This window comes from Equus asinus, chromosome 23 (assembly GCF_041296235.1).
Source record: "Equus asinus isolate D_3611 breed Donkey chromosome 23, EquAss-T2T_v2, whole genome shotgun sequence".
Classification (NCBI taxonomy): Eukaryota; Metazoa; Chordata; class Mammalia; order Perissodactyla; family Equidae; genus Equus; species Equus asinus.
In genome coordinates, this window is record NC_091812.1 from 8,652,044 (window position 1) to 8,668,453 (window position 16,410).

Below are 16,410 nucleotides of genomic sequence, written 5' to 3' on the forward strand. Positions count from 1 at the left end.
ATGTGGTGTCAAAACACATAATCAATAATCCTTCTACGGCAAGAGGTAGGGGGAGAGAATTTCGATGGAGGCAAACTGAGCACACTAGCCTGGGAGGGCAGCCTTCACGAAGGAACGAAGCCCTGTGGAAAAGGGTGCTTTTCAGCACCCTTGTAGAGCTCTTCCAAACAAAGAGACGTAGCCCAAGCGTGACGGGGCTCCATTCCTTCAAGGCTTCCAAGACATCTCTTGGGACACATTAGCATGTACCCGGTGGGCCCCCGTGACGCCAGAGCTATGGAAAGTGAGACTGATCTGCAAAGAATGCCAGGGGCCTAGGAAAGGAGGCATCGAGTCTTCTCTTCAACGTCCTCAAGACCTCATTCTTGACTTTGGCTTATGCTTAAGGCAGAAGGACCACGTAGGTCTGAGAAGGCCCAAGTCCGGCCTCTTGCTTCCAATCAAGTTGCAAGCTTGAATCAGCATGGCCTCCCCATAGACTTGAATAGATGACAACGTTCTCCTCTCGGGGCTTGTCCCTCTATTCTCGCTTCTTGCCAAGGATTCCTTTCTTACCCCTCGAATCAGCGTCTGTTTTATGTCTTCCAGTTTCTGTGTCCGCTTTCTGTTTCTCAAAGCTGTTTCTGGGTATCCCTCCCTGTAATAGCCTAGCCTAGGCCAATCCTCAGTCTGTAACCGTGCGGCCATCTTGGCGGACAGGATCCTCGTGATGTCATAAACAACCTCAAAATTCGAAGTTGTCCTGACAACCTGCGTGCACACAGAGTTTCAGAGCCATCTCAGGCCAGTCCGACTCCTCACCCTTTCCTGGTAGGATAGTTTTCCTTTTTCTCGATTTCTTGTCAGTTTCTGTCTTGCTCCTCGAACTTTGGAAGGCCTGCTACATTCTCTCTAGACACTGGTTTCTGTCCTGTAAGATTATCCTGGGTTTTACCTCTTACATTTTATGTAGATGGCCAAGTGGGTGGACGTTCCCCAGAGAAAGTCCTGGACTCCCTCCCAAGTTGAAGTTGCCCGGGCAGTCCTCTGACGCTCAATGATCGTGTTATCTCCTAGCACTCTGCCGATTCCACCTTGGCAGGTCCCATGTTTTCCTTCCTTCTTCCTCTGGGGAAGTGTACCAGATGCGTTCATGGATTGTAAAAGCCTCACGGTTCTTTTTCTGGTGCGTATTGATAACGTGACCTCACCATTGCTACTTAGTTTATGATCCCTGTCCGCACCGTACCATGAAATCTGTATGTCCAAACACTGCTAATGTGATCTGCACCCGTGATGTGAAACAGTGAGGCCTGGGCCGGCCAAGCGGAACGTGGGCACTTACCCGCTCCGCCACAGGGCCGGCCCTGAAGTGGACTTTTGGACCAACCTTTTGCCTGAGCTTGGGAACACGTGGGCCTGTTTGGATTATTCGTGAAGGTGATTAGTAGTAACATCCTGGACGGTCACCTTTTCCGTGGGTGCATGGGTTTAGCAGGCAGCATGTTCTGTGGGTAGTATTCCTCTTCATCTATTTGGAAGGGTGTACCTTTCTGTAGCATCAGTACGCATTTTGAGGTGATTTTCCAGCCTTGGAAGTTCACCTTCTCTAATCTCTTTCAGCCCCAAAGCTTTATGCCGTCATTCTGGACCCCATTTTGGATTTTTTTTGCTTTTAGTTGAATTTATTGCCGCAGCCCTGCATTAGAACATCCTATATCTTTCCGATTTGCATCCTCATCGATGTAGACTTCCGTGTAGCTTACATCATCTTCCCCTGCGTAAGCCTAATAGCAGGCCCTCACCACACACTTGTGCCTCATCATCTGTTTCACCCTCTCACACCTCCCCGCTTTGTCTCTGGGAAACCCCAATCAAATGTCCCGTGCCACCTGTTCCTGACCGCTTGTTTTTCCTTCTCCTCTTAAGTGAGGTCCTACGGTACTTGCCTTGCTCCCTGGGGCTTGTTTCACTTCCCTAAAACCCTCACAGCCATTCTGGTGGTCACAAGTGGCTGGATTGCATCCTTGGTTCCGGCTGACTGGTATGCCATTGCGTGGCTATAGCCCATCTTCCTTCTGCACTCGTCCCTTGCTGGGTTCCAGGGAGGCTTCCAAGTCTTGGGTAGTGGGAGCGACGCTGTGGTGAACTCAGCGGTGCACATGTCTTTATGCAGGAGTGTTTCCGAGTTCTTTGGATCAACACGCCGCAGAGGAATAGCTGGATCATATGGGACATGGATTCTTAAAGTTCTGAGGCAGTTCCACACCGCTTGGCGTAGTGGCTGCACCGGTCTGCACTCCCACCAACGGTGCAGGAGGCTTCCCTTCTCTCCACCTCCTCTCTGACACTTGTGGCTTCCTGTCTGCTTCCTTATAGCCATTGTGACCACAGTGAGCTGCTGTGCCCTTGCAGTTTGCATTTGCATTGGCCTGAGACTTAATGACGGTGAACAAGTGTTCATGCACCCGTTGGCCCTCTTTCGATCTTCTTGGCGGAAATCTCTGTTTCCATCTTCTGCCCAGGTTTTCATTGGCTTGTTGTTGTTTTTTTCCTGTGGTGACGTGCGAGTTGATTGCATCTTTGGGCTTTTCACCCCTTGTCCGATGTGTGGTTTGCAAACATCCTCCCCCAGTCGTTGTGCTATCTTTGCATTCAGTCGATGGTTTCCTTCCCTGGGCAGAAGCGTCCGCATTTGACGTGGTCCCGTTGGTTTCTTGTTGACTTGGTTGCCCTGGCCCAGTCGGACTTGCTTCTTCCAAACAGGCGGCTCAGACCGATGGCAAAGAGCACTCTGCCTAGGTCTTCTGCTACAAGGTTCACGGTTTCAAATCTGCCATTCAAGGCTTTGATCCATTTCAGGTGGTGTGTGTGCCAGGTGTAACATCATGGTGTACTCTCGTTGTGTTCCATGTGGCTGTGCAGGCTTCCCAGCACCGTTTATGGTAGAGACTCTCCTTTCTCCGCTGTCTCCTCTTGGCTCCCTGGTCGAAAATGGGCTGTCCATGTACGTTTGAGTTGGGCTCTGGGTTCTCGATTCTGTTGCATGGGTCTGTGTGCCTGTTTTGGGGCCCAGACTGTGCCGTCTCGGTACCTAGCGCTTCGTCCTATATGTTGAAATCGGAAAGTGTGCCACGTCCTGCTTTTTTCGTTTTCCTGAGGATTCCTTTGCCTAGTCAGGGTCTCTTGTTGCTGGCTAGAAGCTTTAGGATTCCCTCTTCTGTCTCTGTGGGAAACATTGCTGCAACTTTGACTGGGATTGCATGGAATCCAGAGATTCCTTGCTCCGGTAGGGACGTTTCCAGTGTGTTGATGCTTCCACTCCTAGATCCTGGAATCTCCTTCTTTCTCCTTGTGTCTTCTTGAACTTCTGTCCCCCAACGTTTGTTAGTTTTCCATTGCCATGGCTTTCACCTGTTTTGCTAAGTTTCTTCATAGAGATCTCATCCTTCTCACTGGCATGCAGTTGTTCACTTTTTCTTTTCAGCTTCAGTTTCTCTATGCTTTGCAACTTTGAATCGGTTTTGTTCTGGCAGAAGTGCATCGCTGAGCTCACATCGGCTGGCAATGCTCCTGTATTTGCTGTGGAAGTCTGGCCCTGTCTAACGTCCCTTCCCATCTGCTTCTACACTACCTCGGACGCCTGCCCCAGAATGCCTGAAGCAGTGGTGAGCAGGCTCACCCGAGGGTCCACCCGGCCCACCCCGTGCCACCGACCCAGAAGGTGCGGACCTCACCGCTGCACCACCGGCCGGCCCCTTTCATGTTCCGTTGGCAACCTGCAGTTGAGGGCAATGGGACTTGAATATGCTACTTGAGCCCAACTCTGGCACTGTGTAGATGAGGCCAGGTTGTTTTTCGGGTCCACTGCGATGTCAGAGGATTGGTCATAATCGTGTCTCTGCTGTCCCGGCAAGCTCCACGGACACACGGTTTCCTGGCCCGCTTGGAGCAGTCTCATAACTCACCCTTCGCACTTAGCCCAGCCTTGACCTTCGCTGCTGTCTTTTGGCTTGTGAATTTCTCTGCCTTTCAAACGTTCCAGCAGAGTCTGTCCAAAGACGGACATCATCTTTCATTGTGGATTATCCAGGGGTGATTTCTGTTCGCCTTCCATTTTCTGGGACCTTTGTCTCTTTTCCATAGGAGAATCGTCATTGTATTTCTCGGCTATCCCCCTTAGACATGCTTATCAGTCCGTTCCCCTTCATTCCAAGTGATTCATTTGGCATTTCTGGAATCACCGTATGTTGTCTAGGCCGAGGTGTGAGTGCTTTCGTGACTCTTGGTTGTTGTCTTTGAATTTGCACCGGTCACTTGAAGGAGTCTTTGCTGTCCTAGCCTGGGTCAAACTAAGCACTGGGAACACGTGGTCATCTGGGTTGGTTTGACATCCTGAGGTCACAAACTCCAAACTCGAGGTGGTCCTGGCATCCCCCTTCATGGACACAATGTTTCCAAGACAAATTAGACGAATCTGATGAATCCCTCTCTCCAGGAAAGATATTTTTCTGTCTCCTTTCCGGATTTGGGAAGTTTCAAACTTCACCCCTGATCCTGGAACGTTCCCCCAGGTGCCGTCTAGATACGGGCGTACTTTATTTCTATAGGCTGTGCCATTTGTTTGCCTTACATCCTCAGCCCTGGCCTGTTTCTTTTTCTTGAAACAGAATTGTAATGTTCTCATTTTCAGCCCACTTCCTTACATGTGGTGTCAAAACACATAATCAATAATCCTTCTACGGCAAGAGGTAGGGGGAGAGAATTTCGATGGAGGCAAACTGAGCACACTAGCCTGGGCGGGCAGCCTTCACGAAGGAACGAAGCCCTGTGGAAAAGGGTGCTTTTCAGCACCCTTGTAGAGCACTTCCAAACAAAGAGACATAGCCCAAGCGTGACGGGGCTCCATTCCTTCAAGGCTTCCAAGACATCTCTTGGGACACATTAGCATGTACCCGGTGGTCCCCTGTGACGCCAGAGCTATGGAAAGTGAGACTGATCTGCAAAGAATGCCAGGGGCCTAGGAAAGGAGGCATCGAGTCTTCTCTTCAACGTCCTCAAGACCTCATTCTTGACTTTGGCTTATGCTTAAGGCAGAAGGACCACGTAGGTCTGAGAAGGCCCAAGTCCGGCCTCTTGCTTCCAATCAAGTTGCAAGCTTGAATCAGCATGGCCTCCCCATAGACTTGAATAGATGACAACGTTCTCCTCTCGGGGCTTGTCCCTCTATTCTCGCTTCTTGCCAAGGATTCCTTTCTTACCCCTCGAATCAGCGTCTGTTTTATGTCTTCCAGTTTCTGTGTCCGCTTTCTGTTTCTCAAAGCTGTTTCTGGGTATCCCTCCCTGTAATAGCCTAGCCTAGGCCAATCCTCGGTCTGTAACCGTGCGGCCATCTTGGCGGACAGGATCCTCGTGATGTCATAAACAACCTCAAAATTCGAAGTTGTCCTGACAACCTGCGTGCACACAGAGTTGCAGAGCCATCTCAGGCCAGTCCGACTCCTCACCCTTTCCTGGTAGGATAGTTTTCCTTTTTCTCGATTTCTTGTCGGTTTCTGTCTTGCTCCTCGAACTTTGGAAGGCCTGCTACATTCTCCCTAGACACTGGTTTCTGTCCTGTAAGATTATCCTGGGTTTTACCTCTTACATTTTATGTAGATGGCCAAGTGGGTGGACGTTCCCCAGAGAAAGTCCTGGACTCCCTCCCAAGTTGAAGTTGCCCGGGCAGTCCTCTGATGCGCAATGATCGTGTCATCTCCTAGCACTCTGCCGATTCCACCTTGGCAGGTCCCATGTTTTCCTTCCTTCTTCCTCTGGGGAAGTGTACCAGATGCGTTCATGGATTGTAAAAGCCTCACGGTTCTTTTTCTGGTGCGTATTGATGAGGTGACCTCACCATGGCTACTTAGTTTATGATCCCTGTCCGCACCGTACCATGAAATCTGTATGTCCTAACACTGCTAATGTGATCTGCACCCGTGATGTGAAACAGTGAGGCCTGGGCCGGCCAAGCGGAACGTGGGCACTTACCCGCTCCGCCACAGGGCCGGCCCTGAAGTGGACTTTTGGACCAACCTTTTGCCTGAGCTTGGGAACACGTGGGCCTGTTTGGATTATTCGTGAAGGTGATTAGTAGTAACATCCTGGACGGTAACCTTTTCCGTGGGTGCATGGGTTTAGCAGGCAGCATGTTCTGTGGGTAGTATTCCTCTTCATCTATTTGGAAGGGTGTACCTTTCTGTAGCATCAGTACGCATTTTGAGGTGATTTTCCAGCCTTGGAAGTTCACCTTCTCTAATCTCTTTCAGCCCCAAAGCTTTATGCCGTCATTCTGGACCCCATTTTGGATTTTTTTTGCTTTTACTTGAATTTATTGCCGCAACCCTGCACTAGAACATCCTATATCTTTCCGATTTGCATCCTCATCGATGTAGACTTCCGTGTTGCTTACATCATCTTCCCCTGCGTAAGCCTAATAGCAGGCCCTCACCACACACTTGTGCCTCATCATCTGTTTCACCCTCTCACACCTCCCCGCTTTGTCTCTGGGAAACCCCAATCAAATGTCCCGTGCCACCTGTTCCTGACCGCTTGTTTTTCCTTCTCCTCTTAAGTGAGGTCCTACGGTACTTGCCTTGCTCCCTGGGGCTTGTTTCACTTCCCTAAAACCCTCACAGCCATTCTGGTGGTCACAAGTGGCTGGATTGCATCCTTGGTTCCGGCTGACTGGTATGCCATTGCGTGGCTATAGCCCATCTTCCTTCTGCACTGGTCCCTTGCTGGGCTCCAGGGAGGCTTCCAAGTCTTGGGTAGTGGGAGCGACGCTGTGGTGAACTCAGCGGTGCACATGTCTTTATGCAGGAGTGTTTCCGAGTTCTTTGGATCAACACGCCGCAGAGGAATAGCTGGATCATATGGGACATGGATTCTTAAAGTTCTGAGGCAGTTCCACACCGCTTGGCGTAGTGGCTGCACCGGTCTGCACTCCCACCAACGGTGCAGGAGGCTTCCCTTCTCTCCACCTCCTCTCTGACACTTGTGGCTTCCTGTCTGCTTCCTTATAGCCATTGTGACCACAGTGAGCTGCTGTGCCCTTGCAGTTTGCATTTGCATTGGCCTGAGACTTAATGACGGTGAACAAGTGTTCATGCACCCGTTGGCCCTCTTTCGATCTTCTTGGCGGAAATCTCTGTTTCCATCTTCTGCCCAGGTTTTCATTGGCTTGTTGTTGTTTTTTTCCTGTGGGGACGTGCGAGTTGATTGCATCTTTGGGCTTTTCACCCCTTGTCCGATGTGTGGTTTGCAAACATCCTCCCCCAGTCGTTGTGCTATCTTTGCATTCAGTCGATGGTTTCCTTCACTGGGCAGAAGCGTCCGCATTTGACGTGGTCCCGTTGGTTTCTTGTTGACTTGGTTGCCCTGGCCCAGTCGGACTTGCTTCTTCCAAACAGGCGGCTCAGGTCGATGGCAAAGAGCACTCTGCCTAGGTCTTCTGCTACAAGGTTCACGGTTTCAAGTCTGCCATTCAAGGCTTTGATCCATTTCAGGTGGTGTGTGTGCCAGGTGTAACATCATGGTGTACTCTCGTTGTGTTCCATGTGGCTGTGCAGGCTTCCCAGCACCGTTTATGGTAGAGACTCTCCTTTCTCCGCTGTCTCCTCTTGGCTCCCTGGTCGAAAATGGGCTGTCCATGTACGTTTGAGTTGGGCTCTGGGTTCTCGATTCTGTTGCATGGGTCTGTGTGCCTGTTTTGGGGCCCAGACTGTGCCGTCTCGGTACCTAGCGCTTCGTCCTATATGTTGAAATCGGAAAGTGTGCCACGTCCTGCTTTTTTCGTTTTCCTGAGGATTCCTTTGCCTAGTCAGGGTCTCTTGTTGCTGGCTAGAAACTTTAGGATTCCCTCTTCTGTCTCTGTGGGAAACATTGCTGCAACTTTGACTGGGATTGCATGGAATCCAGAGATTCCTAGCTCCGGTAGGGACGTTTCCAGTGTGTTGATGCTTCCACTCCTAGATCCTGGAATCTCCTTCTTTCTCCTTGTGTCTTCTTGAACTTCTGTCCCCCAACGTATGTTAGTTTTCCATTGCCATGGCTTTCACCTGTTTTGCTAAGTATCTTCATAGAGATCTCATCCTTCTCACTGGCATGCAGTTGTTCACTTTTTCTTTTCAGCTTCAGTTTCTCTATGCTTTGCAACTTTGAATCGGTTTTGTTCTGGTAGAAGTGCATCGCTGAGCTCACATCTGCTGGCAATGCTCCCGTATTTGCTGTGGAAGTCTGGCCCTGTCTAACGTCCCTTCCCATCTGCCTCTACACTACCTCGGACGCCTGCCCCAGAATGCCTGAAGCAGTGGTGAGCAGGCTCACCCGAGGGTCCACCTGCCCCACCCCGGGCCACCGACCCACAAGGTGCGGACCTCACCGCTGCACCACCGGCCGGCCCCTTTCATGTTCCGTTGGCAACCTGCAGTTGAGGGCAATGGGACTTGAATATGCTACTTGAGCCCAACTCTGGCACTGTGTAGATGAGGCCAGGTTGTTTTTCGGGTCCACTGCGGTGTCAGAGGATTGGTCATAGTCGTGTCTCAGCTGTCCCGGCAAGCTTCACGGACACACGGTTTCCTGGCCCGCTTGGAGCAGTCTCATAACTCACCCTTCCCACTTAGCCCAGCCTTGACCTTCGCTGCCGTCTTTTGGCTTGTGAATTTCTCTGCCTTTCAAACGTTCCAGCAGAGTCTGTCCAAAGACGGACATCATCTTTCATTGTGGATTATCCAGGGGTGATTTCTGTTCGCCTTCCATTTTCTGGGACCTTGGTCTCTTTTCCATAGGAGAATCGTCATGGTATTTCTCAGCTATCCCCCTTAGACATGCTTATCAGTCCGTTCCCCTTCATTCCAAGTGATTCATTTGGCACTTCTGGAATCACCGTATGTTGTCTAGGCCGAGGTGTGAGTGCTTTCGTGACTCTTGGTTGTTGTCTTTGAATTTGCCCTGGTCACTTGAAGGAGTCTTTGCTGTCCTAGCCTGGGTCAAACTAAGCACTGGGAACACGTGGTCATCTGGGTTGGTTTGACATCCTGAGGTCACAAACTCGAACTCGAGGTGGTCCTGGCATCCCCCTTCACGGACACAATGTTTCCAAGACAAATTAGACGAAACTGATGAATCCCTCTCTCCAGGAAACATATTTTTCTGTCTCCTTTCCGGATTTGGGAAGTTTCGAACTTCACCCCTGATACTGGAACGTTCCCCCAGGTGCCGTCTAGATACGGGCGTACTTTATTTCTATAGGCTGTGCCATATGTTTGCCTTACATCCTCAGCCCTGGCCTGTTTCTTTTTCTTGAAACAGAATTGTAATGTTCTCATTTTCAGCCCACTTCCTTACATGTGGTGTCAAAACACATAATCAATAATCCTTCTACGGCAAGAGGTAGGGGGAGAGAATTTCGATGGAGGCAAACTGAGCACACTAGCCTGGGCGGGCAGCCTTCACGAAGGAACGAAGCCCTGTGGAAAAGGGTGCTTTTCAGCACCCTTGTAGAGCACTTCCAAACAAAGAGACATAGCCCAAGCGTGACGGGGCTCCATTCCTTCAAGGCTTCCAAGACATCTCTTGGGACACATTAGCATGTACCCGGTGGGCCCCCGTGACGCCAGAGCTATGGAAAGTGAGACTGATCTGCAAAGAATGCCAGGGGCCTAGGAAAGGAGGCATCGAGTCTTCTCTTCAACGTCCTCAAGACCTCATTCTTGACTTTGGCTTATGCTTAAGGCAGAAGGACCACGTAGGTCTGAGAAGGCCCAAGTCCGGCCTCTTGCTTCCAATCAAGTTGCAAGCTTGAATCAGCATGGCCTCCCCATAGACTTGAATAGATGACAACGTTCTCCTCTCGGGGCTTGTCCCTCTATTCTCGCTTCTTGCCAAGGATTCCTTTCTTACCCCTCGAATCAGCGTCTGTTTTATGTCTTCCAGTTTCTGTGTCCGCTTTCTGTTTCTCAAAGCTGTTTCTGGGTATCCCTCCCTGTAATAGCCTAGCCTAGGCCAATCCTCAGTCTGTAACCGTGCGGCCATCTTGGCGGACAGGATCCTCGTGATGTCATAAACAACCTCAAAATTCGAAGTTGTCCTGACAACGTGCGTGCACACAGAGTTGCAGAGCCATCTCAGGCCAGTCCGACTCCTCACCCTTTCCTGGTAGGATAGTTTTCCTTTTTCTCGATTTCTTGTCGGTTTCTGTCTTGCTCCTCGAACTTTGGAAGGCCTGCTACATTCTCTCTAGACACTGGTTTCTGTCCTGTAAGATTATCCTGGGTTTTACCTCTTACATTTTATGTAGATGGCCAAGTGGGTGGACGTTCCCCAGAGAAAGTCCTGGACTCCCTCCCAAGTTGAAGTTGCCCGGGCAGTCCTCTGATGCGCAATGATCGTGCCATCTCCTAGCACTCTGCCGATTCCACCTTGGCAGGTCCCATGTTTTCCTTCCTTCTTCCTCTGGGGAAGTGTACCAGATGCGTTCATGGATTGTAAAAGCCTCACGGTTCTTTTTCTGGTGCGTATTGATAAGGTGACCTCACCATTGCTACTTAGTTTATGATCCCTGTCCGCACCGTACCATGAAATCTGTATGTCCTAACACTGCTAATGTGATCTGCACCCGTGATGTGAAACAGTGAGGCCTGGGCCGGCCAAGCGGAACGTGGGCACTTACCCGCTCCGCCACAGGGCCGGCCCTGAAGTGGACTTTTGGACCAACCTTTTGCCTGAGCTTGGGAACACGTGGGCCTGTTTGGATTATTCGTGAAGGTGATTAGTAGTAACATCCTGGACGGTAACCTGTTCCGTGGGTGCATGGGTTTAGCAGGCAGCATGTTCTGTGGGTAGTATTCCTCTTCATCTATTTGGAAGGGTGTACCTTTCTGTAGCATCAGTACGCATTTTGAGGTGATTTTCCAGCCTTGGAAGTTCACCTTCTCTAATCTCTTTCAGCCCCAAAGCTTTATGCCGTCATTCTGGACCCCATTTTGGATTTTTTTTGCTTTTAGGTGAATTTATTGCCGCAACCCTGCACTAGAACATCCTATATCTTTCCGATTTGCATCCTCATCGATGTAGACTTCCGTGTAGCTTACATCATCTTCCCCTGCGTAAGCCTAATAGCAGGCCCTCACCACACACTTGTGCCTCATCATCTGTTTCACCCTCTCACACCTCCCCGCTTTGTCTCTGGGAACCCCCAATCAAATGTCCCGTGCCACCTGTTCCTGACCGCTTGTTTTTCCTTCTCCTCTTAAGTGAGGTCCTACGGTACTTGCCTTGCTCCCTGGGGCTTGTTTCACTTCCCTAAAACCCTCACAGCCATTCTGGTGGTCACAAGTGGCTGGATTGCATCCTTGGTTCCGGCTGACTGGTATGCCATTGCGTGGCTATAGCCCATCTTCCTTCTGCACTCGTCCCTTGCTGGGCTCCAGGGAGGCTTCCAAGTCTTGGGTAGTGGGAGCGACGCTGTGGTGAACTCAGCGGTGCACATGTCTTTATGCAGGAGTGTTTCCGAGTTCTTTGGATCAACACGCCGCAGAGGAATAGCTGGATCATATGGGACATGGATTCTTAAAGTTCTGAGGCAGTTCCACACCGCTTGGCGTAGTGGCTGCACCGGTCTGCACTCCCACCAACGGTGCAGGAGGCTTCCCTTCTCTCCACCTCCTCTCTGACACTTGTGGCTTCCTGTCTGCTTCCTTATAGCCATTGTGACCACAGTGAGCTGCTGTGCCCTTGCAGTTTGCATTTGCATTGGCCTGAGACTTAATGACGGTGAACAAGTGTTCATGCACCCGTTGGCCCTCTTTCGATCTTCTTGGCGGAAATCTCTGTTTCCATCTTCTGCCCAGGTTTTCATTGGCTTGTTGTTGTTTTTTTCCTGTGGGGACGTGCGAGTTGATTGCATCTTTGGGCTTTTCACCCCTTGTCCGATGTGTGGTTTGCAAACATCCTTCCCCAGTCGTTGTGCTATCTTTGCATTCAGTCGATGGTTTCCTTCACTGGGCAGAAGCGTCCGCATTTGACGTGGTCCCGTTGGTTTCTTGTTGACTTGGTTGCCCTGGCCCAGTCGGACTTGCTTCTTCCAAACAGGCGGCTCAGACCGATGGCAAAGAGCACTCTGCCTAGGTCTTCTGCTACAAGGTTCACGGTTTCAAGTCTGCCATTCAAGGCTTTGATCCATTTCAGGTGGTGTGTGTGCCAGGTGTAACATCATGGTGTACTCTCGTTGTGTTCCATGTGGCTGTGCAGGCTTCCCAGCACCGTTTATGGTAGAGACTCTCCTTTCTCCGCTGTCTCCTCTTGGCTCCCTGGTCGAAAATGGGCTGTCCATGTACGTTTGAGTTGGGCTCTGGGTTCTCGATTCTGTTGCATGGGTCTGTGTGCCTGTTTTGGGGCCCAGACTGTGCCGTCTCGGTACCTAGCGCTTCGTCCTATATGTTGAAATCGGAAAGTGTGCCACGTCCTGCTTTTTTCGTTTTCCTGAGGATTCCTTTGCCTAGTCAGGGTCTCTTGTTGCTGGCTAGAAACTTTAGGATTCCCTCTTCTGTCTCTGTGGGAAACATTGCTGCAACTTTGACTGGGATTGCATGGAATCCAGAGATTCCTAGCTCCGGTAGGGACGTTTCCAGTGTGTTGATGCTTCCACTCCTAGATCCTGGAATCTCCTTCTTTCTCCTTGTGTCTTCTTGAACTTCTGTCCCCCAACGTATGTTAGTTTTCCATTGCCATGGCTTTCACCTGTTTTGCTAAGTATCTTCATAGAGATCTCATCCTTCTCACTGGCATGCAGTTGTTCACTTTTTCTTTTCAGCTTCAGTTTCTCTATGCTTTGCAACTTTGAATCGGTTTTGTTCTGGCAGAAGTGCATCGCTGAGCTCACATCTGCTGGCAATGCTCCCGTATTTGCTGTGGAAGTCTGGCCCTGTCTAACGTCCCTTCCCATCTGCCTCTACACTACCTCGGACGCCTGCCCCAGAATGCCTGAAGCAGTGGTGAGCAGGCTCACCCGAGGGTCCACCTGCCCCACCCCGGGCCACCGACCCACAAGGTGCGGACCTCACCGCTGCACCACCGGCCGGCCCCTTTCATGTTCCGTTGGCAACCTGCAGTTGAGGGCAATGGGACTTGAATATGCTACTTGAGCCCAACTCTGGCACTGTGTAGATGAGGCCAGGTTGTTTTTCGGGTCCACTGCGGTGTCAGAGGATTGGTCATAGTCGTGTCTCAGCTGTCCCGGCAAGCTTCACGGACACACGGTTTCCTGGCCCGCTTGGAGCAGTCTCATAACTCACCCTGCCCACTTAGCCCAGCCTTGACCTTCGCTGCCGTCTTTTGGCTTGTGAATTTCTCTGCCTTTCAAACGTTCCAGCAGAGTCTGTCCAAAGACGGACATCATCTTTCATTGTGGATTATCCAGGGGTGATTTCTGTTCGCCTTCCATTTTCTGGGACCTTGGTCTCTTTTCCATAGGAGAATCGTCATGGTATTTCTCAGCTATCCCCCTTAGACATGCTTATCAGTCCGTTCCCCTTCATTCCAAGTGATTCATTTGGCACTTCTGGAATCACCGTATGTTGTCTAGGCCGAGGTGTGAGTGCTTTCGTGACTCTTGGTTGTTGTCTTTGAATTTGCCCTGGTCACTTGAAGGAGTCTTTGCTGTCCTAGCCTGGGTCAAACTAAGCACTGGGAACACGTGGTCATCTGGGTTGGTTTGACATCCTGAGGTCACAAACTCGAACTCGAGGTGGTCCTGGCATCCCCCTTCACGGACACAATGTTTCCAAGACAAATTAGACGAAACTGATGAATCCCTCTCTCCAGGAAACATATTTTTCTGTCTCCTTTCCGGATTTGGGAAGTTTCGAACTTCACCCCTGATACTGGAACGTTCCCCCAGGTGCCGTCTAGATACGGGCGTACTTTATTTCTATAGGCTGTGCCATATGTTTGCCTTACATCCTCAGCCCTGGCCTGTTTCTTTTTCTTGAAACAGAATTGTAATGTTCTCATTTTCAGCCCACTTCCTTACATGTGGTGTCAAAACACATAATCAATAATCCTTCTACGGCAAGAGGTAGGGGGAGAGAATTTCGATGGAGGCAAACTGAGCACACTAGCCTGGGCGGGCAGCCTTCACGAAGGAACGAAGCCCTGTGGAAAAGGGTGCTTTTCAGCACCCTTGTAGAGCACTTCCAAACAAAGAGACATAGCCCAAGCGTGACGGGGCTCCATTCCTTCAAGGCTTCCAAGACATCTCTTGGGACACATTAGCATGTACCCGGTGGGCCCCCGTGACGCCAGAGCTATGGAAAGTGAGACTGATCTGCAAAGAATGCCAGGGGCCTAGGAAAGGAGGCATCGAGTCTTCTCTTCAACGTCCTCAAGACCTCATTCTTGACTTTGGCTTATGCTTAAGGCAGAAGGACCACGTAGGTCTGAGAAGGCCCAAGTCCGGCCTCTTGCTTCCAATCAAGTTGCAAGCTTGAATCAGCATGGCCTCCCCATAGACTTGAATAGATGACAACGTTCTCCTCTCGGGGCTTGTCCCTCTATTCTCGCTTCTTGCCAAGGATTCCTTTCTTACCCCTCGAATCAGCGTCTGTTTTATGTCTTCCAGTTTCTGTGTCCGCTTTCTGTTTCTCAAAGCTGTTTCTGGGTATCCCTCCCTGTAATAGCCTAGCCTAGGCCAATCCTCAGTCTGTAACCGTGCGGCCATCTTGGCGGACAGGATCCTCGTGATGTCATAAACAACCTCAAAATTCGAAGTTGTCCTGACAACGTGCGTGCACACAGAGTTGCAGAGCCATCTCAGGCCAGTCCGACTCCTCACCCTTTCCTGGTAGGATAGTTTTCCTTTTTCTCGATTTCTTGTCGGTTTCTGTCTTGCTCCTCGAACTTTGGAAGGCCTGCTACATTCTCTCTAGACACTGGTTTCTGTCCTGTAAGATTATCCTGGGTTTTACCTCTTACATTTTATGTAGATGGCCAAGTGGGTGGACGTTCCCCAGAGAAAGTCCTGGACTCCCTCCCAAGTTGAAGTTGCCCGGGCAGTCCTCTGACGCGCAATGATCGTGCCATCTCCTAGCACTCTGCCGATTCCACCTTGGCAGGTCCCATGTTTTCCTTCCTTCTTCCTCTGGGGAAGTGTACCAGATGCGTTCATGGATTGTAAAAGCCTCACGGTTCTTTTTCTGGTGCGTATTGATAAGGTGACCTCACCATTGCTACTTTGTTTATGATCCCTGTCCGCACCGTACCATGAAATCTGTATGTCCTAACACTGCTAATGTGATCTGCACCCGTGATGTGAAACAGTGAGGCCTGGGCCGGCCAAGCGGAACGTGGGCACTTACCCGCTCCGCCACAGGGCCGGCCCTGAAGTGGACTTTTGGACCAACCTTTTGCCTGAGCTTGGGAACACGTGGGCCTGTTTGGATTATTCGTGAAGGTGATTAGTAGTAACATCCTGGACGGTAACCTTTTCCGTGGGTGCATGGGTTTAGCAGGCAGCATGTTCTGTGGGTAGTATTCCTCTTCATCTATTTGGAAGGGTCTACCTTTCTGTAGCATCAGTACGCATTTTGAGGTGATTTTCCAGCCTTGGAAGTTCACCTTCTCTAATCTCTTTCAGCCCCAAAGCTTTATGCCGTCATTCTGGACCCCATTTTGGATTTTTTTTGCTTTTAGGTGAATTTATTGCCGCAACCCTGCACTAGAACATCCTATATCTTTCCGATTTGCATCCTCATCGATGTAGACTTCCGTGTAGCTTACATCATCTTCCCCTGCGTAAGCCTAATAGCAGGCCCTCACCACACACTTGTGCCTCATCATCTGTTTCACCCTCTCACACCTCCCCGCTTTGTCTCTGGGAACCCCCAATCAAATGTCCCGTGCCACCTGTTCCTGACCGCTTGTTTTTCCTTCTCCTCTTAAGTGAGGTCCTACGGTACTTGCCTTGCTCCCTGGGGCTTGTTTCACTTCCCTAAAACCCTCACAGCCATTCTGGTGGTCACAAGTGGCTGGATTGCATCCTTGGTTCCGGCTGACTGGTATGCCATTGCGTGGCTATAGCCCATCTTCCTTCTGCACTCGTCCCTTGCTGGGCTCCAGGGAGGCTTCCAAGTCTTGGGTAGTGGGAGCGACGCTGTGGTGAACTCAGCGGTGCACATGTCTTTATGCAGGAGTGTTTCCGAGTTCTTTGGATCAACACGCCGCAGAGGAATAGCTGGATCATATGGGACATGGATTCTTAAAGTTCTGAGGCAGTTCCACACCGCTTGGCGTAGTGGCTGCACCGGTCTGCACTCCCACCAACGGTGCAGGAGGCTTCCCTTCTCTCCACCTCCTCTCTGACACTTGTGGCTTCCTGTCTGCTTCCTTATA